Source organism: Vidua macroura, chromosome 1, assembly GCF_024509145.1.
Source record: "Vidua macroura isolate BioBank_ID:100142 chromosome 1, ASM2450914v1, whole genome shotgun sequence".
NCBI lineage: Eukaryota > Metazoa > Chordata > Aves > Passeriformes > Viduidae > Vidua > Vidua macroura.
This window is the reverse complement of record NC_071571.1, coordinates 151,488,199-151,511,714: the sequence shown is the minus strand read 5'-3', so window position 1 is coordinate 151,511,714 and position 23,516 is coordinate 151,488,199. Positions and strand designations below refer to the sequence as shown.

At 44.9% G+C, this 23,516-nt stretch overlaps 1 protein-coding gene across 15 annotated transcripts in view; it reads left to right on the top strand.

Annotated features, from left to right (window-relative positions):
- Positions 1-23,516, top strand: part of TSNARE1 (t-SNARE domain containing 1) — a 452,764-nt gene that overhangs the window by 29,893 nt on the left and 399,355 nt on the right. For 5 of the 15 annotated variants that reach the window (XR_008436580.1, XM_053974681.1, XM_053974741.1 and 2 more), the window contains exons 2-3: positions 721-895; positions 14,840-14,890. The gene's annotated coding sequence lies outside the window, so the exon portion shown is untranslated. The other 10 variants (XM_053974698.1, XM_053974688.1, XM_053974691.1 and 7 more) reach the window with 5 other exon arrangements.

Sequence of the window (23,516 nt, the reverse complement as noted above, 5' to 3'; positions counted from 1 at the left end):
CCTTTACAGAAAGCATCCCTGTGGTACAATAATTCCCAGCCCAGATCCTGCCTAGATGGTGCAGCATCAACTGCTAAGGTCATCTTTCCACTTTGGGAAAAACATTGGGATTGTCACTTGAAGGATCCTCCTTGTTTCTTTGGTGCCTTTTACTTTGATCTGGGAGCACTTTTTTTATCCAGCCTCCTGGCATCTTTGCAAGGAAGGGAGGTATTGAGAGAAAATAATTTACAGGGCTTGGTGGCATGGTGCCATTTTGTTACAGTGTAATCACGCTTGAAATATTCAATAGAACATCGTTCTGGAGTTAATGGGGGAGATTGTTGTTGGATTATATCCCATGTGATTTTTCTTTCTGTGTGTGGAGAGTTTTCTTGCTGCAAATGAGATAAATAAAGGATTATATCTACATTTTTAATAGCTGGTATCAGAAGCAAAGCACTTCCAATAAAGTGTTCCTATATTTTCTTCCCACATAAGACTGTTTTACAAGTTTATGTCCTTCTATTTTTTTACCCTCTTTAAATAATCTTAAAATCAGGTTAAAAATTGTTCTCCTTTGCCCAAACTCTGGATAAAACATCTCTTCACAAAAATAGCAGAATGATGTTACATTTTATTTGTTGTAGGAAGAAAAACAGTGAGTTGGAGGTGAACTGAAAGTTCCTTGAGAAGATGGGAACTGCTTTTTCTCTTTTCTTATGTTTTGTTTGTTTTCAGATCTGCAGCAGTGACCTGGTGATGCTGTGCAGGTGCTGCAGCTGCTGGAGGGACAACAGAGAGAGGGCTCTAAGAGCATCAGCAGAGTATTTCTGGGTGTCAGGAGGCTGCAGGATTCATCTCCCCATCAAAGCAGGGCTGAGAGAAATTGAGGCCCTTTAGAGAACCATTTCAGGTGATTTTCAGTATCAGTCTGGAAAAATCAAAATGTCCTTCTATACAGGCAAGATAAAATAGAGGTAATTCAAGGCAGCTTGAATCTCTCTGTTTTTCTCAGAGACTTTCAGCAGATACTGGGATCTCAGCATGGTTTGGGTTGGAAGGGACCTTCAAGACCATCCAGTTCCAACTCCCTGTCATGGGCAGGGTCAAGACCAGGTTACTCAAAGCCCTGCCCAACCTCTTCTGTTTTAAAAATTGGTGATCTTCATGGTTCTTTTTGAGATGTCTGTACAGAACCCACTGCCCTGTTACTCTTAGATTTAGTATTGGCAGCAGTTTCTTCTTCAGTGTGTTGTTCCTTGTCCTATTTTCTAGGGAAGAAAGTATTCTTGACAGTCACAAAGGACACTGGAGTAGATAAAGTGTTATTGTATGGTAATTCCTGTACTCCAAAGTTACAAGGAACCTTTGATCAGTCCTCTGCATGATTATCTTAATATCATGAAGGCTGATAATGTAAATGGAGATTTCAAGCTTGACCTGATTCATAAATAGGATAAGTTAAAATGATGAACGTGATTGAGTTATTTGCTGCAGCTGCTTCCAGGGCTGGATTGATTTGAATTTCTGCTGACAAGGCGTTGAGACCTCTGGGAAGGACATCCCTGAGTTTATTAGCAGATTGCTGGGGAAGGAGGAGTTTTGGGGATGTGGAGGGTGCTTTGGCTGGGCTCTGAAGCCTTGGGCTGATAGTGAAGTCTTTTGCAATAATTCAGTCTGGTTTTAGCAACTTAATATAATAATTTGAATTGAATGGTGTGTTCCTGGTACTGCCACTCCAGTCACTGCATCTCAGTAATGGTTCTTGTTTTGCCTGGTGTTGTGGGCTCCTGATTGTTGCTGGTTTGGAGTTTGGGCATTTAAACAAATTCTGACTTGTTGATCAGAGGTTCTGTTTGGGTTATTTGTATGTACTGGCAAAAGCTTGTGATGGTAAAAGATTCTCTGTTCCTTGCTGAGATTTTGTCTCAGAAGCTGTGAAATCAGTGGGGTGAAGGCCCCAGGCCAGATCCATGCTTTGAAAATATCTCTTCTGCAGCATCTCAGTTGCTTATCTGAACATCAGACTTGAATCAGTTTTTTTTTTTCCTCTGTCTTAAGATTTCACATGTGTATAACTTCCATCAGAGCTTAAATTGTGTCTGAAACCTTTGACATACAGAAATTTCTGTTTGTGGATCTGTCTATAGGGTTTCAGCCTCCTGGCTGAAGATGAAGAGCCTCCTGGCTCTTGATGAAGAAGGAGCATCTCAGTGGTGTCACTGTAGCACTTCCTGCTAAAGACTTGAGGCAAAAAATCATGGAGTTCAGCCTGGAGAAGAGAAAGCTCCAGGGAGAGCTTTGAGTCCCTTCCTGAGCCTAAAGGGGCTCCAAGAGAGCTGGAGAGGGACTTGGGACAAGGCATAGAGTAACAGTGTGGGAGACAATGGCTTTAAACTGTCAGAGGGCAGACTTAGATGGGATATTGGGAAGGAATTCTTCCCTGTGAGGGTGCTGAGGCCCTGGCACAGGTTGCCCAGAGAAGCTGTGGCTGCCCCAACCCTGGAAGTGCCCAAGGCCAGGTTGGATGGGGCTTGAAGCAACTTGGGACAGTGGAAGGTGTCCCTGCCCATGGCAGAGGGTGGAACTGGATGATCTTGATCCTCACCCTTCTCCATATCCTGGGTATGGGCAGGGGGCTGGCTGTGTGCTCTGCTGTGCTGTCACATCTCCTGTTGGGATGTGTTTGCTCTCTAGATATTCACCCCCATCCACATATCTCATCTACCAACCCTCCTTTACTTAACCTGCAAAGATTTAAGGCATTTAATGGCTGGAGGCTTTGGCAATGTGAATTGAAAACCTTTTAAAATCAGTGTTTGGTGGTCTTCACCTCACTGTGTAAAGGTAGAAAGCAGCTGTGTCTCCTCCTCCTGCTGCTTCAGGGCTCTGTCCTTGTGTTAAATCCTCCTTCCTACTGTGTTTCCTCTGTAAATCCTGCAGGTTGTAACAGTCTCCTAAATCTTGCAGATTGCTGTGGAAAATATCTTCTGTGTTTACTTGTTTGTTAGTTTTAAGAGAGTCGTTTGTATTGACCAGCTTTACATAACTGTGTGTGTGTATATATATATATACACACACACATAATACTTCATTCCTTGCACAAATCCCTATATATATTATATTTTTTTTTTAATTCTAAAGAGCTGGGTAAGCTTCCTCAACCTGTTGTGAAGTGATGCCTTATTTTTATGCGAGTCAAGATCTCAGTGCACAGTAGATGACCCCACAGAGGCACTGCAATACCTGTTCCCATTTCTGCACCTCATTTATACAGCACCTGAGATCATCTGATTGTCTTTAACTTCTCCCACATCCCAGCAAATGCAGCAACTCAGCTGATGTGCACTGATTTGAAAAAAAAAAAAAAAATCAGTTTTTCCTGGTGCTTCAGCTTTGGGAAGGGGATTTTAGTGCATCTGCATTTCTACAGGCATCTGAATTACAGCCCCATTTTTTATTTTGCTTTTTGTCTTTACATTTTTCTCCAGCAGTGCTGCTTTTAATGGAACTTTTTAAAAACAAAAATAGTGATTTTTTTTTCCTACTCAAAAATCAGTGTCTGATGCTGGAAAGGGCTTTTACAAATGCTGCGCAGTGCTGCTGCTTGGAACAGCCTCCCATAGCAACCTTCAGCTTGAAAACTAAAATCACATCACCCCATCCAACTGCTTTATTATTGGGATTGGCATGGGAACCCTTTGGAAGGGGTCTAGGTGGCAGCAAAAAAATTCCTCTGGATTCTGTATTTAGGAGGATTTCTAATTTATTTTAGATTTTGTGGGGGCTTTTGTCACTTTTCAGTTTTGCTTTTGTTTGTTTGGTTGGTTGGTTGGTTTTTTGTTTTTTTTTTTTTTTTTTTTTTTTTTTTTCTGGTTTCAATTTTCTTTTTCTCAGATAGAATAAATGTTAGAAAAGTGAGAGACACCATTCTTGGGAAGATAGAAGATCTCTGCCATGGGGAATGACACATGATGGTGGCTGTCAACAGAGCAATTTCACAGAAAAATAAGAGTCATAGAATAATTTGGATTGGAAGAGACCTTAAAGATCAATTCATTCCAGCCCCTGCCATGTGCAGGGACACCTTCCACTATCCCAGGCTGCTCCAAGCCCCATCCAGCCTGGCCTTGGACACTTCCAGGGTTGGGGCAGCCACAGCTTCTCTGGGCAACCTGTGCCAGGGCCTCACCACCCTCCCAGAGAAGATTTTCTTCCTCAGTATCTATTTTGGCCTAATATTTATTTCAAGTTTTCTACTTCTGCACATGGACAAGATGGGAGTCCTTGCTGGACTTGGGTTGTGCTTTTTTGGGATTTGTGTCTATTGCAGTGACACGTGTGCCCTTCCTTTTGTTCAGCCACTTTGTAGACTCGTGTCACATCTCTGTGCTGGCTTTGCTTCCTCAAAACTTATGGTGAGAGGACTCAAAAGACCTGGAAAGCCGGGGGAAACTCCTGACAGTAGTTGGGAAACCAAATCAGGATATTTCAGATCCAGTCTGAGATAGGACTGATGATGGGAGGGTTTGTCTCCTGAGGTTTTCATTGAGCTTGGCATCTCTGATCTGATGGATTGAACAGACTCTGCCTTTCCACTGGAAATCCAGATTGGGTGGAGCTTGGAGCAACCTGGTTTAGTGAAAGGTGTCCTGCCCACGACAGGAGAGTTGGAACCAGATGATCTTTAAGGTCCCCTCCCACACAAACCCTTCTGTGTTTCTGTGATTCTCAGAAAAACAATTGCAGAATAATTGGATGTGTGTGGCTCACTCTGAGCTGGAGGCTGCTGGGGCTTCTCTGGCTGCCAGGGTGAGAGCCATGAAATGCCTTGTGCTGTTGATGACACCAACTGGTAGGGTCCCCCCTGATCATATTTCAGTGGTGCAGGGAAAGCCACATCCACACTTTTGAGCCACTGGGTCCATGGGAAGAGCAGCATCTCTCCTGCTTTCTGCTTGAGCTCTGGGTTTCTCATCCCAAGATCTTCTGGGGAGGAAGAAAGCCCCGTGGAGGAGAGGGGGTGGTTTTCTGTGCTGGCTGAAAGCGAGGAGACAGCCAGGATTAGACCCTGGGAAAGCTCTGGTAATACAGAAAAGAGTTTGGGGTCCATGTGAGGAGTTGCCTCTCTTTATCTGTGATTCCTTCAAAGGCTTTTCAAGCTTTTCTAACAGGTTTTGTGAGTGTCTCCATCCTCCATTTAAATCCTAATCCTTTCCATCTCTTTGCACTTCATAGAGAAGCAAGAAGTGACTCATTACACAGCCTACGAGGAAGCCTTAATGAATAAATGCATTTAAGAAAAAGAAGAAAAGAAAAAAGGAGTTCTGTCTGGGGCAGACTGGTGCTTTTGCTGTCTTGAACTCTGAAATAATAAGTTAGGCTGCTCCTTTTTACTTGATTTTAATTAATTGAGTCACTTTTGTGCTGTTGTTAAGACTAATAGGACTTTGTTGGGACTAGAGCTGTGGGTTTGTGGGTTGCTTTTTCTATTTTGGGGTTTATTTGGTCTTAATTTGCTTGAAACATCAAGAGCAAAATTTGCAAATCTCCCAAGCTTCTTTCTTTCCACTTTCCCTTCTCCTTCAAACCTTGTTGCTGGCAGCATCGCATGGGGAGAGGAGCAGTGAAGTGCCCTGTGGTGCTTTCTGCTCATCTTTGCCACTAATTGGGGCACAACAGTGTCTTTTGAGGCACCTGCAGTGTTTTGGAGGTTGGTGGGCTCCCCTTGCCTTGCAGAGGAGCTGTGCTTTCCTGCCAAGTCCCTGAAACAATTCTGTTTATTTACCTTTGCTGCTCCGATGGAAAGAACCTTAGTGATGCTTTTTTGCTTTTTCTCCATCAATAAAATCACCACACAGACCTGCAGTTTTAAAGCTAGAACTTGTGTATCCCCTTTCTTGCTTCTAAATGTTCTGTTCAGGCTGGAATCTCTGCTCAGGACTCCTGAACAGAGCAGGACACAATGTACATATGTATTTATATATGTCCTACATTGCATGAATCAAAAATGAAGAGAAAAAAATAATAAAATTTATTTAATTAATTCAGTGCATGAATTGTGGAGTACATGGGAGCAATAGGGGTAGTTGGCTGGGTCTGGTGGTTGTAACTGGGAATTGCACTTGTTTTTATTTAAAAGTGGTAAAAAATATCCCTGTCCATGCCAGAGGGCAGGAGCAAAATTATTTTTAAGGTCCTTTCCAACCTAAACGATTCTGTGATTCCACGATTCTGTGATTTTTCATTTTGAAGACTCTTCTTGAATTCAGAAGCTCATTAGGCCTCCTCTTCTCCATGAGCTCCAAGTCTGGGCTGTTTTTTTTCTATTGTTTAAATACAGCAAAGCAATGTTTTCAAAGGGAGGGAAGAGGGTGAGAAAGAAGTGTGGGTGCTCCTCAGAGATCGAGCCGATCCATTTTTGTCTTGTTATATATCATTTTAACTTAATGCTGTTATATTATTTCAGCTGTGCTTGGTTTTCAGATTGGGTGCAGATATGAAGTTGCTATAACAACATGATGATTCATACAATGAGAGCAACAATCTGCCTGGATTTATTTTTCTATCATGATGACTTAGATGTTTTTGATGGGGATTTCTGTCTATTTTCAGATAGGCCACGCTGTTATCTCTCTGCAGTGATTTCTGTTGGATTACCTGGACTTGAGGTGGTAACACCTGAGCTTGTGTAACAGACCCAGAGGTCTTAAAGCAGTGCCCAAAGGTCAGGGCTGTGGTGCAAGATTTAGGGTGGGATATGGAGGCACAGAGGTGTGGGGGGCTGATCCAAGCAGCTTCAGCATGTCAGGTGTGCAAACACAGCACCTGGCACGTTGTACCTGTGCTCAGGTGGTTTTCCATCTCACTTCTTGCAGTGATAGAGCTGCCAAACTGATGATTTCTGAGAGCCTCCTGATCCTGTTGGTTAGAAAGAGAAGCACAAGTTGAGATGTTTTGAATTTCTCCTAGAAACATCTTGTCAGTGTTTCTGTTGCCACCTAAAAGTCCTCTAGAATCAGTGGGGAGTTCAGGAGTAGATCCAAAAATCATTAATGGAATCACAGAATGGTTTGGGTTGGGAGGAACCTTAAAGATCATCCAGTTCCACCCCCCTGCCATGGGCAAGGACTCCTTCCACTATCCCAGGTTGCTCCAAGCCCTGTCCAGCCTGGCCTTGGACACTTCCAGGGATGGGGCAGCCACAGCTTCTCTGGACAACCTGTGCTGGGACCTCAGCATCCTCATGGTAGAGAATTTCTTCCTAAATCTTATCCAAATCTTTCTACTTTCAGCTTAAAGACATTTCCCCTTGTCCTGTCACTCCATGCCCTTGTTCAAAGTCTTTCTCCAGATCTCTTGGAGCTCCTCTAGGACTGAAGGTCTAAACTCTGTTTGAAGCCTTCTCTTCTTCAGGCTGAACAGCACCAACTCTCTCATCCTGTCTTTGTAGCAGAGATGCTCCAGAAGTTCTAATTAATAAATCTGTTTCTTTTAAATTTTTTTAAATTGCAGTCTGCAATAACAGAAATGCTTTATTTAGGTCTTTTAATAGAAAAAAAAATTAAAAACAAACACCTAGAATTAGGAATGATTGATTTTTCTGTGAAAGATGACAAATTATATAGAAATATCTACTTGCCAGTTTCACGTTGCTTCTCCTTTGAAAGAGCAGTTGTGATGGGAAGTGTTTCAAGGTACCTCCAGACACTGTCAACTTCTCAATTCTGAACTTTGAGCAATGGAAATAAAAACCTTGAGCTTCCAGAAGCCTCACACTGCGACCTTTCTCCTTCTCTCTCTCCCCTCTCTTTTCTGTCCTAATGTTGGGAGTTTACACAGAGAATCTCATAATCATGGAGTAGTTTGGGTGGAAAGGGGCCTTAAAGATCATTTTATTCCGACTCTATTGCCATGAGCAGGGACACCTTCCACTATCCCAGGTTGCTCCAAGCCCCGTCCAACCAGGCCCTGAAGATTTTTAGGGATGGGGAGTCCTCAGCCTCTCTGTGCAACCTGTGCCAGGGCCTCACCACACTTACAGAAAAGGATTTCTTCTCAATATCTGATCTAAACCTGCCTGCCTTCATTTACTGACTGCTTTATTTACATCTGTAAATAGAGCAATGTGCCCTGGCAACTTTCTTGGAATTTTTTTTTTTCCAGATTTAAAGATGAGTTTTTTTAAAAATTAATTCTTAATTTTTTTTTTTTTTTTTTTTTTTTTTTTTGCTAACAAATACTGGATTACTTGATTATTTTTTGGCAATTTTTTCCCCCATGTAGAGCTGCAGCAGGCCTTGATGGCTTTTGGAAAAAGGCTCTTCCTCCTTGCACTGTCCTGTGCTGATCTGAAAACCATCCAGAGATGAAAACAAGCTTTTGTCCAGCCTGTCTATTGAGCTGGTGTCTCTTTATTTCCCCTGACAGCTGGAATGAAGTTGATCCTGTAAAATGTCTGGGCTTTCTGTCCTGCCTAATTGTGTTAAACTGCATTTGCATCCTAAAGAGAGTGTCTGGGAGAGGATGTTGAAGCCTTATATACATTTTTAAACTCATAAATGCCATCAGTGAAGTCTAAAATGCCAGATACTGACTCTGAAGGCCTTGCTGAAATGCACTGATGCCTTTATGAGTTGTCTTCCCCTGCACAGAGTCTCCAGATCCTACACGTGTTGCTGTCAGCTGTATGAGGGATAAGGAGGAATCATAACTGTGAAAACAGCCCTGAGGGCTGTAGATATCTGCACACCATCAAGTGAATTTTGCAGTTTTGCAGGGGATCACTTTCTTGTTCCTATGGCAAGACTTTTGTTGCAGTGCAAGAAGCTGTTTTCAGGCCTCTCTTCCTGTGTCACAGGAGCTGTCTCTTCTGGTGTTCCTGAGCATGTGCCCTGCCAACCCTCACTCCACCTTTTCAGCAAGTAAATATTTGGGCACCACAATAAAAATGCAGTAGAAGTGGACACAATGGAAAATATATTCCAGTCAATCATGACTTTTTCTGGAGGTGTGTTCCAAAAGTTTAAAGCATGTGAAGAAGGCAAGTCAGCATGGTAGATGAGGTACTGTGTGCATCACTAAGGGTTGTTGCTTTCACTTTGCTCCTGGGCATGGTTTTTATCCCTTGACCACATTGATCATCTTGACCTGATCCCACACAGCCTCTTCCATGCAGAAAGTTGTAGATTTCTCCTCCTGTGACGTCCTCTGCACATGGGATGAAGGCTTTCATGTTTGGCTTGGTGGTTTCTTGGAGGAAACCTCTTTCTGTTCATCACGGCCCTGCAATTTTAGCCTCTGACTCTTGGTGCTGTTGCTTCTTCTCTTGCCTGTGTTTTCTTCTGGGCATGTGACAGAGCTTTGCCAGTCAGAATACCCATGACCTGGGACAAAAGACCGTGTCTCACTCAGCTCTTTGTGTGCACGTGAGCATTTCTGTGATGGGTAGAAGATGATTCTCCCTCTGAGTCATGCATTTGCTGTTCCCTTCTCTAAGAAATCTGGTGAAATCAGTAGAAGTAAGGGGAGGGAAGAAATGGAAAGTGTCTCTGCATTTCAAGAGAAAAAGCAACAGCTCCCCCAGGGTGGTTGTTTCGGCAGCAATCTGCATCTCAGTTTCAACCCCAAAATTGCCGTCAAGGGCAGGCAGCTGTGTTTGCTCTCCCCAAATGTGTCTGAGAGGGTGTCAGTTTTCTTGCTGTGGGTCCTGATGGTGTGATGAGCCACGAAGGAAATGTCAGCCACATGCATGAGGAAAAGAAAAATCAGTTGGGGTTTGCAGGAAGACCTTGGGATTGTCTTGCCCTGCCATATTGGTGCCTTGCTGCTGAAGAGGGTTTTCACAGTGATTTCAAGGCTGTGAGTCAGGGTCTGTCCCAGTGTTCTCTCTGATAGAACTGCTCATCTGAGCTGGAGTTGCAGCCTAAGACCAGCTGTAGCTCAGATATCAGGGTTTTGCCCTGGTCTGGTAGTTCAGTGTTAGGTCTTTGCCCCAGATCTCTCTGTTGGTGTTGCACTGAGGGTGGAGATGTTTCCCCAGGTGGTTCAGAAGGAGGGCCACTAATCTGATCATGGGACTGGAGATATGGAGACAGGCTGAGAGAGTTGGGGTTGTTCAGCCTGAAGACAAGTAGGCTCCAGGGAAAGCTGAGAACCCCTTCCAATTGGGTTGGAATCCCCTAAAGGGATTCCAAGAGAGCTGGAGAGGGAGTTTGGACAAGGGCATGGAATGGTGTAACAAGAGGGAATGGCTTCAGACTGAAAAGAGGGCATGTTTATATTAGATATGAAGAAGAAATTCTTCCCTGTGAGGGCTGGAGGCACTGGAACATGTTTCCCAAAAACGCTGTGGATTTCTTATTGCTGGAAGTGTTCAAGGCCAGGTTGGACAGGGCTTGAGCAACCTGGTCTGGTGTCCCTGCCCATGGCAGGGGCTTGGGCCAAGATGTTCTTTAAGGTCCCTTCCAACCCAAACCATTCTGTGATTCTGTGATTCTCAGATGCTTTTTCTCCTTAGGGATGCCCAGCCTCATGAGGTGTCATTGTGGTGTTGTCCCTGAACTTTGTGTTTGCTCCCACCTGTCCCCTGAGGTTTTTGCAGAGATCAAATGAGTTTTCTTCTGGTTTCTGTTTTTCATTTCTCTCATGTCAGTGTGATGGCACAGCCAGAACACTCATGAGCTCTTCAGCAATTTTTTTCTGAGAAAACCTCATGGTTGCCTTTTCCTTCTCCAAAATATCTGGAAAGCACCATTCCCCTGGTTCTCTCACGGCCATTTATATTGGAGGAGGATTGTGATGGAGGAAGCTGCTCCAAAAGCAGCTTTGCTGTGTCTCAGGAAGGGGTTGGTCTGCTGGAACACACATGGTGGTGGGGCTGGAACCCTGCTCTGAAACCTTGGTAGCAACTGGAAATGCAGTTTCCCATTAACCCCTTCAGAGTTCTGAGTCTCTTGATGTAACACAGGGAAGTTGGTGCCTGGTGGATTTCAGGGAGTGAGGCAAGGGTGGGTGTACGTTTTAATTTTAATTCTGCATGATGGAAGATGCTTGCGAGCCCATCATACTGATTTCAAAACTCTTCTGGATTGTGCTTATTTTGCTGTAATAGTGCAGTGGGTTGGCTGGGGAATAAGCAAGCAAAGCAGGAATTTGTAGAACAGTAAAACCAACCACACAGACATGAGTCAGTCTGCACAGCCTCTCAGTAGCCACCTGCATATATTCCTTAACCCTGTTCCAACCCCTAGGAAAAAGGTTCTGACCCTGAAGGATCTTTGCATCCTCTATCTTTTGGGTGGGAGTTACTGGATTGGAAGGACTCCAGTTGTCCAGTTCAGCCGTCTTCCACTGGTCCCATCTGCTCATTCATCCTCCAGGAGAAGTGGGGTGGATGTCATGCCAGCAGGAACTGTCATTAGCTGTCTTCATGTCTAGTGCCTGGGCATGGCAGAGGGGAAGGCGTGGAGAATTCCCAAAAGCGAGCTGAGTAATGGAAGGTGATGGCTCCAGCTGGAGCAGAGGCATCTCCACAAATGGCTGCTCTTTCTCCTCTCTAATTTCCTTGCAACTGAGCTTTGACAGCATTAAAACTTCAGTTGACCTCCATGAGAAAGCCTTTGGTTGCTCAAAAAGGGGCAGCTGGTTGCAATCCAGGGATGCTGTTTTGGGCTGGGAGGAGGAATATGAGATCAGCACGGACAGTATGTGCAGGACCAAGGGTATGGATGCGAGGTGGCTCAGCAGCAGAGAGTCAGGAAGCCTGGATTCATCTCTTCATATCAAAAATATTGTTACAACAGAGGCGTTCAGGGGAGTGTTTTTGTTGATTTGGCTTGGTACTGTCCTGGTTTCCACCCCAGAGGCGCTTTTGATTTTTGGAATATTGGGTACAGTTGTGATGGAGTTTGGAGATATTCTTGGAGAACCCAGGAGAACCCAGCAGGGAAATTCCTCCAGACAGCGGGTGATTGTACATTGTACAAGTGAGATGCAATCTGTGCCTCCACCTCATGAGTTGAGCTATTGCTATTTTTATTTTTTTTTAATAAATACTGTGTTTGTGCACTTGGATGACATTTCCCATTCAAAAATGGAGGGGAGGAAGGAATGTGTCACCCACACTCAAGGTGCCAGGCACATAACTCAGGAGAATTACTCATAAAGCCACAACCTCATTATCCAGCTATGAAGGATTTCTGCCACCAATTTCCTCAGCCTGGCCACAATCCTGAAATTAATCCCACCTAAACAGTCAGGAGTGTTTCCTCACTCAGCGCAGGCAGAAATAATTTTGTCCCATGGTTGAATGCTTCAAACAAATACAAAAATAGGCAAAACCCCCCAAAAAGCCCAAAGTGTAATAATTAAGCTGGTGCATTTAGGGCGTTAGAAAAGGATGCTCCCATCCCAGTTCCAAGCAGATGATGGAGTGCACAGCATAGGTGGAGCAGACTCAGGAAGACTCAAAGCACCAGCTGGGAAGTTGAGGTGGTTTCCCCCTTGTAAACATCTCAGGAGGAGGGATAACTTTGTCTTTTGGGGATCAGATGGGATCTGGAATTTCAGTGTCCCTGTGGGCACTGGTAAGATGAGCTGAGTTTTGGATCTTCTGAAGTACCTGCTGCTGTATTTCTTTCTTCTGCTGGAGTCACCTGGGTTTTGGCTACTCCGAGCAATATCCTGCAGGAAACAAGGACAGTGAGCCTGTGATGGTTAAAATCCAGACCTAAATGCACCTCTTACAGGCTCCTCATCATAGTCTTCCTAATTTTTTTTTTTTTCTGGAGCAGAAAGGAATGGCCTGTGAAGTCACAAATTCCTAGCTCTCAGCTCTTGTGGTTTTTTTTTTTTTTTTTTTGGTTGTTTTTTTTTTTTTTTTTTTTTTTTCTTTTTTTTTTTTTTTCCTAAAGAAACAGGGTGAAGAAAAGGGGCTCTGGGATGTCCAAGAGAAAAAGCATCCTTATAACCAGGGCAGTGATGGTGTGGCTCAACAAGAAGCTGGAACCAGGATGTCCTGGGCCAAACAAGAGGATTGGCAGGCTGCACATCACCATGTCCTGCCCACTCTTCCCAAGCAGCAAGTGACAGGACAAGAGGAAATGGTCTCAATTTGCACCAGTGAGGTTTAGATTTGATATAAGGAAAAATTTCTTCACTGAAAGTTTTTTCAAGCACTGGAAGAGGCTACCCAGGGACATGGTTGAATTACCATTCCTGGAGGAATTTAAAGATGTGTGGATGTGCCACTTGGAGACATGGGTTAGTGGTGGCCTTGGCAGTACTTAGCAGTTGGACTGATGGATCTGAAAGGTCTTTTCTAACCTGAATTGTTTTGTAACTCTGGGAAGCTGAGAGCATTTCTTCTGTCAGCTGCTGGCTATGACTGGTGGCTTTAAAAAGTTCGTGTTTTGCCTTTTATCTTGCCAAAGGATATGGAAGTGCTGCTGAGCATGTCCCAGGTGTGGGACACTGAAGGATGAGGTGGATTAGCACTCATCTGCTGATGGAGGCCACAGCAAACAAGAAGGGATGGAGTGGGAGGATTGTGCTGACTTGCCCCATGGTGATTTCCATAGGTTAAACAGGCAGGTCATTGGGAATTACATCCTCCAGATGTAACAACTCCATAAGATCAATGTTTACAAAACCCCTCACACAGCTGGATCCAAATCTTGATTAAACCTCGAGGCTGGTTGTCCTCAGCCTGCTCAGTAACACACACTCACTAGTTGCACTACCTTTTGATGTTTCTCACTCCGAGCAACAAGAAGCTGCTGCTCTGGGAGGGGAAAATCCTCTGTCAGTGTGTAATTGGCTTGGTGTGTTTGCACAGAGGTCACCAAGGGCTGGGATTGCTGCTCTGCTCCTCTGGGCAGATATAAATCATTGCTGCAATTTTATCTCTGTATTTTTCTCTCTGGGGAAATTGCATACATTTTTAAATTTTTTTTAACGGAGCTTTCTGTAGAGAGCATGCATGTAGGAAGTGTATGGCATTTATATAGGAAGTATTTATAAATGCAAAAGGATTTTTAAAGTGTTCAGCCCACAGTGACCAGAGCTGAAGGCCGTGTGTGAAGGGCTTCCTCACTGGTGTTAATTGAGCAAAGCAAGTAGGAGTATTAATTAAAAGGCCTTCTGTGAGCTCTTGAGAGCTGCCTGGTGCTCCTCTAATGCAGGACCTGCCCTTGGGGTTCTACCAGTGCTTTTTTCTGGCAGCAAAATCGGCTGCTTTTGTAACCAGGAGGTGTTGTTTCTAGAATAAAAGCTAAAATTGGAAATTCTTGGAAGGTAGGAGTGTGTGTACATGTTTGAAGGCCAGCAGGAGAGAGAAACAAGCAGCTGGTGAGAAATGCCAAGACCTTGATTCAGCAGGGTTCTCCCTCTTCTCTCAAATCTGACACACTGAAATGCTTAAGTGGATTTTGGCCAGAGTGCTCCTCCCACAGCAGGTTTGGGATCTTAAAGAAGACTGGACACTTAAACACGTGATTCTCCTTTTCCATTGAAGGTTTCAATTTGTTATTTATTATTTTTGCAGGTATTCTGCAAACAATTACAGCCTCCTACTTTTGTACTGTTGCTAATCTGGAAATATTGAAACCTTCTAGGAATTTTAAAGATTCATACCAACTTTCTTTTCAGAGGAGGTGCTGTTCCCCATGCTCAGCAGTGGTGTTTTGAGGAACCAACAGTTGTTTTTGTACCTGTTCCTGCAGCCCAGCTCAGAGGCTGCAGGATGTGCCTGGATATCAGAGCTCTTGGTGTGCTGATGGTTGCCATGTCCTTAACCATGACATTGAAATAGATTTTTTTTCCCAGCATTTATCAGTTGTCTTGCTTTTTCTTCCAGATTAGAAGAAAGTCTTGTGTGCCCAGGAGAGAAGGACTTGGGAAGCAGCTGGTAAGAACATCTCCTCAGGAGAGAGTCACCTGAACATGGAATTATGGGGCTCAGGCAGATGCAAATAAAATTTTTCCCTTCAGAAACTTTTTTTTTTTTTCCCATGACTTTCATTTTATAGGAGTTTCACTCCCTTTTGGACTGAGTTGCCAAAAGGAAGAGCTGGTTTATGGACGTTTTTGCTGGTGAGGCTGGGGAGGGAGTGCTTTATCTTCATACATATGGAAAGCGACCTTATCCAAGAGCTGTCTCAGAGCTTTGGCCATATTTTCATGTTCTCCCTGTGTTCTCATTGTGCTGATCCTTTGCTGATTCCATGTCTTTGATCTCTTGAGCAAACCATGCACAGGAATAAAATAAATGTGGAGAGGGCAGTGCTTTGAAACTTGGGTGCTTAAGGATGCTGGGCAGAATTTGAATCATGGAATAGCCTGGGTTGGAAGCAACTTTTGGAGGTCATCAGATATAACTCCCCTTTAATGAGCAGGGGCATCTCCAACTTCATCTGCTAGCTCAGAGCCTCATCCCACCTGACCCTGAATCTTTCCAGGGATGGGGCACCTGCCACCTCTATGAGCAACATTTTTGTGTCTTACCAAACTCTTTTATCTTGCCTAAACCTCTACCCTCTTTCAGTTTGAAACCATTACCCTGAAACTACAGGCCTTACTAAAAACTCCATCTCCAAGTTCCCTGAAATCACTGAGAAATGTATTTTTCTGTAGGTCTTCAGGTTTAACTTCATGTTCCTCATCTTGGAAACTCCTGCCAGGGTGGTAAAGCCTTGTTGGTCTCCTGGGCAGTGTGAAAAGCAAGCAGGGGAGTGCTGTTCCGTGTCACACTGGTGGGATGTTCATGTGTCCCTTGGATGCTCAGTGGTCCCCTCCCAGGGAAATTGCTTTTTGCTCCAGCAGCAGATCCATTTGTGGCAGATCCATTTGTGTGCAGCACAGCCACAGCCAAGTTCCACTGGCTTTTTCTAGGATTATTCTGTCCCTCCTACCTGGTTTATCTCCCCTTGGGGTCATAGGGAGATTTATAGGACTCCTCCTTGGTGACCCTGGAGACAGAAACGGATTCATCCCCCGCAAGGGTCGTGTTTGGGGAGGGAGCAGTGCTTTGTGTAATTTTCCTGTCACCTGTGGCAGCACTGGTGCTGAATCAGTGTGATGGGTGTCCCCTTTGATAGAGGTGATGTTTCCCTAAATACCAGTGCTCATTGTCCCTGGATCTCCTTGCAGCAGGACTGAGCACAGAGCTTTAGTGGTGTTATTGCTGTCCTGAATAGTCCCCCAGCACCACGTCTGGCTGGAGAGAGAGAACACAAATTGTCCTCCCACTCTGGACTGAAAACCAGAGGATTTGGCTTTCAGTACCAGCTAGTCATGCCTTAAAACAAATTTTGCCAAGGGCATCTTTTCTCAGCTTTATGGCTTTCCCTTCCCATCTTTTACTTTCATGTGCAGTTTCTTCTGTGTGGAGAAAGGAGGAGGTACATGGGAATGTGGCCTGTGGGAGCAACCTGGACCAATGGGTTAGAAAGCTGTAATTAGCCAGGTGATGGGGCAGATTGTTTCAGCAGTGAGGGGGGGAAATAACTGTTGTGGCATCTCTGTGTCTGTGACCAGTCTTGCTCTCGCTGGACCTGGAGTCCCCTGGTGCAGGGCATTGGTGGTGGTGGAGTGAATTGTAAAGAACACCAAGTGTGATGAATGTGAAAGTCCTGTGGTGCTTTGGGAGCTGCACTGATGGTGCCAGCCAAGCTGGGGTCAGGATCTCTCTCCCCAGCTGTCATGGTGGTCCTTGGCTGTGTTGACAACATTTTAGGCTCCGTCAATTTTTTTGACCTGTCCAGTCCTGTCACTGTCCCGCTGTTGTCTTTGTGCTCTTGCACACTTGTTGATTGCCCTCACCCCATGTGTACCAAGGGGCTGTTGCTCTTCCTGTCTATCTGCTGCATGATGAGAAAAGTGGATGGAAACCCTTTGGGAAGAGTCAAACACTCTAAGCTGGGTGTGGAAAGCTCTTGAAAATCTCACTGGTTTTTAGCCACCTGTGGTGCTTTGGGAGCAAAGCTATAGAAGGACATCAGTGCAGCAAAGAGTCCAAATCTCTCCCTGCTCAGATTTGTTCTTTTTCACCTCCTGATACCCTGGAAGTCCAGGCAGTGGAGTTGTTTTTAGCTTTTTCATGCTTTGTGCTGAGCGAGCACTGGTGAAGGCACTTTTGCTGGAAGGGCTGCACAGGGCACAGGCACAAGGTGCTCCCTGGCCCCAGCCCTTCATCCACATGACCAAGTGTTTGCCAGAGGCTGCTGAGGTCTGGAGAGGCCACTTCTTGCTAAGTAGACCAGCAGGCTCCCCCTGAGGACTTCGTTCAACTGGCCTGACCTGTGCTTCAGCCATTCAGATGATGCAAGTAAGAGGTTGACTGGGGCTAAGCTTGTGCCTGGATTTGTGTCCAGCATCAGCTTCACTGCTCAAACTTTTCGTGTGTCACTGAGTGGCTTTCTGCCTTTGTCTCTGGCTGGTCATTGGTGCTTTCAGTTATAGGCACAGTGATTGGAAAAGTGGTGTTTTTTACCAGTCATAAATGTACATCTGTGTGCACACAACTATCCATAAAATAAGCCTTTAAAATAAATGGAGATGAAATATCCATGTGTTGATGTCCTCATTGTGCCCAGGTCCTTGCTAGACCTCATTGCATTTTCTCCTTGTCCCCATCCTGCTAATCTTTTCAGGTGTCAGTGGTGAACCTCACAAATGCTGCTTTTCATTAACTGTTCCATCATGTGCTGATTTTGTCTTTAGGGGTGTGAAGGATCTGGGTGCTTTGTTTGTCCAAGGGCACATACAAGGGCTCAAAGCTGGTGATGGGATAAGAGGAAATGGCCTCTAGTGGTGCCAGGGGAGGTTTAGATGTGATATTAGGAATAATTTCTTCACCAAAAGAGTGGGCAAGCATTGGAACAGGCTGCCCAAGGAAGTGGTGGAGGGATTTAACAGGTGTGCAGATGTGGCACTTGGGGACATGGCATAGTGGTGGCCTTTGCAGTCAATGCTTGGTTAATGATGGAACTTGATGACGTTAAGGGTCTTTTCCAACCAAACAATTCCATGATTCTTTGTGGACTCCTGGTGGACTTGGCTTGCCATTGCTCCCCTCGCAGCGAGCTGCTCCGTGTGCTCACCACACACGTGATCCCTGGCTGTGACACTGCTCTGTGGGATGCCACTGAGTGTGTGTGGAAAGGAAAAAGAGCCATTATGCAACACCCTCGTGTGGCTCTCCCAGCTGCCAGCATGTGATGTGAGCACTGTGGGGACCCAAAAACTCTTCTCCCTGCGTGGTGGGTTGAAATGATAACTACCTATGCCTGCCTTCATCACGATGTCCTGGCATTCAGTGCGCCCCTCCTCAGAGCAATGGGCAGTGTCATCAGGCTGCTGGCACACTTTGTGTTTTCTCAAACCAGTTTCTTGGCCAGCATTCCAGCGCTGGGGTGGTTTCTGGCCGGAATTCCTCCATGTGGTGGTCCCTGCTCAGTGAGCAGAGCTGGCTTCGCCTCCACAAAGCCTGCGGCTCCCGTCTTGCTGCTTTTCCCCTGCATCTCAATTCCTTGCATTCCTGCAAGAGAACAAGATAATCTCTGTGCTGTTTTTGTAGCAAACTCTCCTCAAAGTGACAGCCGTGGGCAAGGCTGTGTGGATGTGGTGTGCTGGGATTGCTGATTCCCTGGGCCGCCGTCCTAATCTCCTTAGCACTGAGAGTTGCTGCTCTGAGCTCCCTCCGTTGTCTTCCTTGAGAAATGCTGCCTCTGAGGAACCAGGGATCTGCACAAATTCCCTGGCCTTCCCTTAACAAGTGGGAAGGTGTTCTCCCACTTGAGCAGTGTGCTTTGTTTTTGGCAGAGCCGAGCATGCAAATAGGGGGAAGGTTTCCATTGTTGGATGCCAGCGCTGCTGTCTGGCTGTGGGAGGTGTCTGCTGTGCACCACATGGGAAGAGGGTTTCTTGTGATTTGGGAATGCTCCTCAGATGGGGAAAACCTGGGTGTTAAGGAAGGATTTCTAATCAGAAGGCTGGAGCACCTTTCCTAGGAAGATAGGATGAAAGAGTTGGGGCTGATCTGCCTGTGAGAAGAGAAGGCTCCAGTGAGACCTCAGAGCTCCTTCCAGTGCCTAAAGGGGCTCCAGGAGAGTGGAGAGCGACTTGGGACAAGGGATGGAGGGACAGCACAAGAGGGAATGGCTTTAAACTGACAGAAGGGAGATTTAGATTAGAGATTAGGAAGAAATTCTTCCCTGTGAGGGTGGTGAGACCCTGGCACAAGTTGCTCAGAGAAGCTGTGGCTTCTGCATCCCTGGAAGTGTCCAAGGTGAGGTTGGATGGGGCTTGGAGCAACCTGGATAGTGGAAGGTGTCCCTGTCCATGGCAGGGGGTGGAACTGGGTGATCCTTAAGGTCCTTTCCAACCCAAACCCTTCTATGATTTTGATTTTTTTTTTTCTTTTTAATGTGGGGCAATACAGGGAAGTGAAATATCAGTTATTGCAGTAGCTAAGGGCAGCTCCTTGATGTTTTTAATATTCAAAAAATATAGATTAATTTCCACTGCATATTAAGGGATTGATGGAAGCTTTCCTGTGCTGTGCAGGTGTTTGGATCAAGCACCAGCACCTGAAAACACATGGATATAGAAATTAATGTTGTTCCCACATCTCACACTCTGGTAGCAGCTCAAGTGACCTCTTTTCCAGCCTAAAAATGTTCTCTTTTTCTTCTAAAGTGTGATGGGGGAAAGATGAAACTGTCCTTGCCCTCCTTCTTTCAAATGGCTGTCAACATATGGTTGGGATTCTGTGATAGAGTTGAGGATTTAATTTGATTTATTTATGCATCCTGTTTTTAAAGGAGAGGGATCAATTTTTTCTCTTTTGACCTGGAATTTACAGAAGCTCAGGTCCCAAAATCAAGAGCAGGTGCCTCATTGTCTTATGGCAGAGACATTTGTGAAGCCACCTTCATTTCTGCAGTGAGCTGCCAGTGAATCTGTCCTGTGTCAGGCCAGAATTTTTGGCTGCAGCCTCCATTTTACAGGGCATGTCAGTATATTTTGAATTATCTGCATCCCTGGGCCTTGCAGCTTTCTGTTTGCTCCCTCTTGCCAGATTTGAATATTTTTTGGTGTGTTTTAAAAACATCTCCCCCTCACACAGGCAGGTTCCTGTGCTGGTTTGGGATGACAACCTAGAGATGGTGTTGTACAAGGTACCAGCAAAGGAGGTAAATCCAGATGTCCCTTTATTTTCCTGAGCAGAGAGGAAGAAGCTGATGTGAGTTACTTCTGCCTTTAGAGATCCAAAAGGCTGAATGTATTTCTATTTCAGCTGAATGAAATGGCAGCCCTCCAGCTTGCTTGCAGCAAAATTGAGGTTATTTTATGGAGCCATGGTTGGGATCTTTCCTCTTTTTCCCTGTCCTCTCACAGTATGTAAAGATGGAGATACCATGTAAGGGGTGGTGTTAGAGCGGGCGCTCCGGGAATCACAGAATCCATAAAATGCTTCGGGTTGGAAGGGACATTACAGATCTTCTTGTTCCAGCAACAAAAAGCTCTTCCAAACCTACACACAGTTCAACATTGTGATCGGCATCCCTCTGAGATGGATCACAATGTTGAGCTGTGTGTAGGTTTGGAAGAGGATTGTGTTGGCAGCTACAGAGCAGAGGAAGGCAAACAAGCAGTGATTGCACAGGAATGGTCTCCAGAGCCCAAAAAACACTCACCCAGCATCAAACAGTAGGAAGAGGAAACCCTGTGGCACTATCCAAATCTGTTGTATGAATTCCAAGGGAAAGGACATCACTCTCTTCTAAAATGAGATTTTCTATAGAATTTGAAATGTTGATGAAATTTTGAAATTCTTCGTGACTTCCCAACTCAGCTCTGCTTCCCACTCTCATTTTCCAGGTAGCTACAACCTATAGCAGGGCAGGAGGGATCATAAAGTCAAGGAGGGTTGAGATAATGAAGGGCAGAGGCCATGGCACAGTGCCTGTCACTTAGGGAGAGCATTTCAGCATTTCAAGATGTTTTGAATCAACATTTGTGGTTTTAAAGTTGTTTCTGCAGGTTGGTTTATGTCATCAATGCCAGACTTCTCAGCAATGTAATTGCCTGAGATGATCTGCTCTGGCTCAAGCTGGCCAGCCAGGAAGGATCTTTTCCTGGGAACTTTGGAGTTAGGACTGTATTTTAAGTTAGAAAAAAAGTGTTCTCTGTCTGTTTTGAAAGAGCAGCTGGGAATCAGATAAAGAAATCTATCAACTTTGGTTTTTAAACAGAACACAAAAATAAATAAATGCAGAAATAAATAAAGAAAACCTGCAAGCAGAGAATTGAAAAAAGTTCAACTTCAGTGCTGTTCTGTGTGAATATTATTCCAAAGGATCAGAGCACCTTTGCCAAAAGAAAAGTATTGTCTGTGCCTGCTGGCACTGCTCATTCCCAGTAAGGTGCAGTTATTCAGTAAGTGGTTACAATTTTGGGGGTGAAATATCTAGAAGTGATTAAAAAGCAATTTAAAATATCTGTGCTTTCCCATTAAGCTGTTGCCAGGGGCATTTAACAGTCTGGATCCTCCCCTGCACTTAGAACCAGCCTTTTGTCACACTGGAGGCATTTTTATAATAAAAATACATAAAATTACATCATGTATCGACCAAAGCTCAGTTAACTTAAGCACATGCAGGACCTCTATTAGGAAACAAAAACCAGTGGCTGGGGACATTGATTTTTGTAGGAATTAGTACATTTGGCATATTACTGTATTTTTTAAATAGCTCCACACCCTCCCAGCACCAGTTAAGGAAATATGGTATTTCCATTTTTTTCTCTGACTCTTAAATTGGACTAGAAAAAACCCTGTGTTTTTTCCCTTTCCCCATCCATTTCCCTATCCTTTCCCTTCCTTTTCTCATTCTTTCCTTTCCTTCTGTGTCTACAGATCTGTCTTTTTTCCCCTTTTGCTTCCTTCCTGCCTTTCCATTTTTATTTTTTCCCCTTTTCCTTTCTTCCTGCCTTTCCATTTTTAGTTTTTTCCCTTTTCCTTTCTTCCTGCCTTTCCATCTTCCTGCCTTTCTTCCTGCCTTTCTTCCTTTCTTCCTTCCTTCCTTCCTTCCTTCCTTCCTTCCTTCCTTCCTTCCTTCCTTCCTTCCTTCCTTCCTTCCTTCTTCCTTCCTTCCTTCCTTCCTTCCTTCCTTCCTTCCTTTCCTTCCTTCCTTCCTTCCTTCCTTCCTTCCTTCCTTCCTTCCTTCCTTCCTTCCTTCCTTCCTTCCTTCCTTCCTTCCTTCCTTCCTTCCTTCCTTCCTTCCTTCCTTCCTTCCTTCCTTCCTTCCTTCCTTCCTTCCTTCCTTCCTTCCTTCCTTCCTTCCTTCCTTCCTTCCTTCCTTCCTTCCTTCCTTCCTTCCTTCCTTCCTTCCTTCCTTCCTTCCTTCCTTCCTTCCTTCCTTCCTTCCTTCCTTCCTTCCTTCCTTCCTTCCCTTCCTTCCTTCCTTCCTTCCTTCCTTCCTTCCTTCCTTCCTTCCTTCCTTCCTTCCTTCCTTCCTTCCTTCTTCCTTCCTTCCTTCCTTCCTTCCTTCCTTCCCTTCCTTCCTTCCTTCCTTCCTTCCTTCCTTCCTTCCTTCCTTCCTTCCTTCCTTCCTTTCCTTCCTTCCTTCCTTCCTTCCTTCCTTCCTTCCTTCCTTCCTTTCCTTCCTTCCTTCCTTCCTTCCTTCCTTCCTTCCTTCTCCTTCCTCCTTCCTTCCTTCCTTCCTTCCTTCCTTCCTTCCTTCCTTCCTTCCTTCCTTCCTTCCTTCCTTCCTTCCTTCCTTCCTTCCTTCCTTCCTTCCTTCCTTCCTTCCTTCCTTCCTTCCTTCCTTCCTTCCTTCCTTCCTTCCTTCCTTCCTTCCTTCCTTCCTTCCTTCCTTCCTTCCTTCCTTCCTTCCTTCCTTCCTTCCTTCCTTCCTTCCTTCCTTCTTCCTTCCTTCCTTCCTTCCTTCCTTCCTTCCTTCCTTCCTTCCTTCCTTCCCTCCTTCCCTCCCTCCCTCCCTCCCTTAACCTCCCTTAACCTCCCTTAACCTCCCTTAACCTCCTTAACTTCCTTCCTTCCCCTAAAGTGACTACAGTGAAATCAGGCTAAACGAAGACACTCAGTGGTGGAAATCTTTACAAGACACAGATCATGGAATAATTCAGGTTAGAAGGAGCTGTTAAACGTCACCAAGTCAAATGATCAGGGACATCCTCAACCACATCCCATTGCTCACAGCCCCATCCAACCTGACCTGGAATGTTTCCAGGGATGGGGTATCCACCACCTCTCTGGGAAGCCTTTTCCAGTGTTTACCACCAACACTGTAAAAAATTTAGTCCTAATAACTAATCTTAATCAACATTCTTTTAGCTTAAAGCCATTCCCCTTTGTCCTATTGCAACAAGCCCTGCTGAAAAGTTTCCCCCACATTTATTTTCAGGAAAGTGGGGGAATTTTAGAAGAAAAGGGAATCTTAGAATGTTCAAGACCAGTTTGGATGTAGCTCTGAGTAACTTGGCCTAGTGGAAGGTGTCCCTGCCCATAGCAG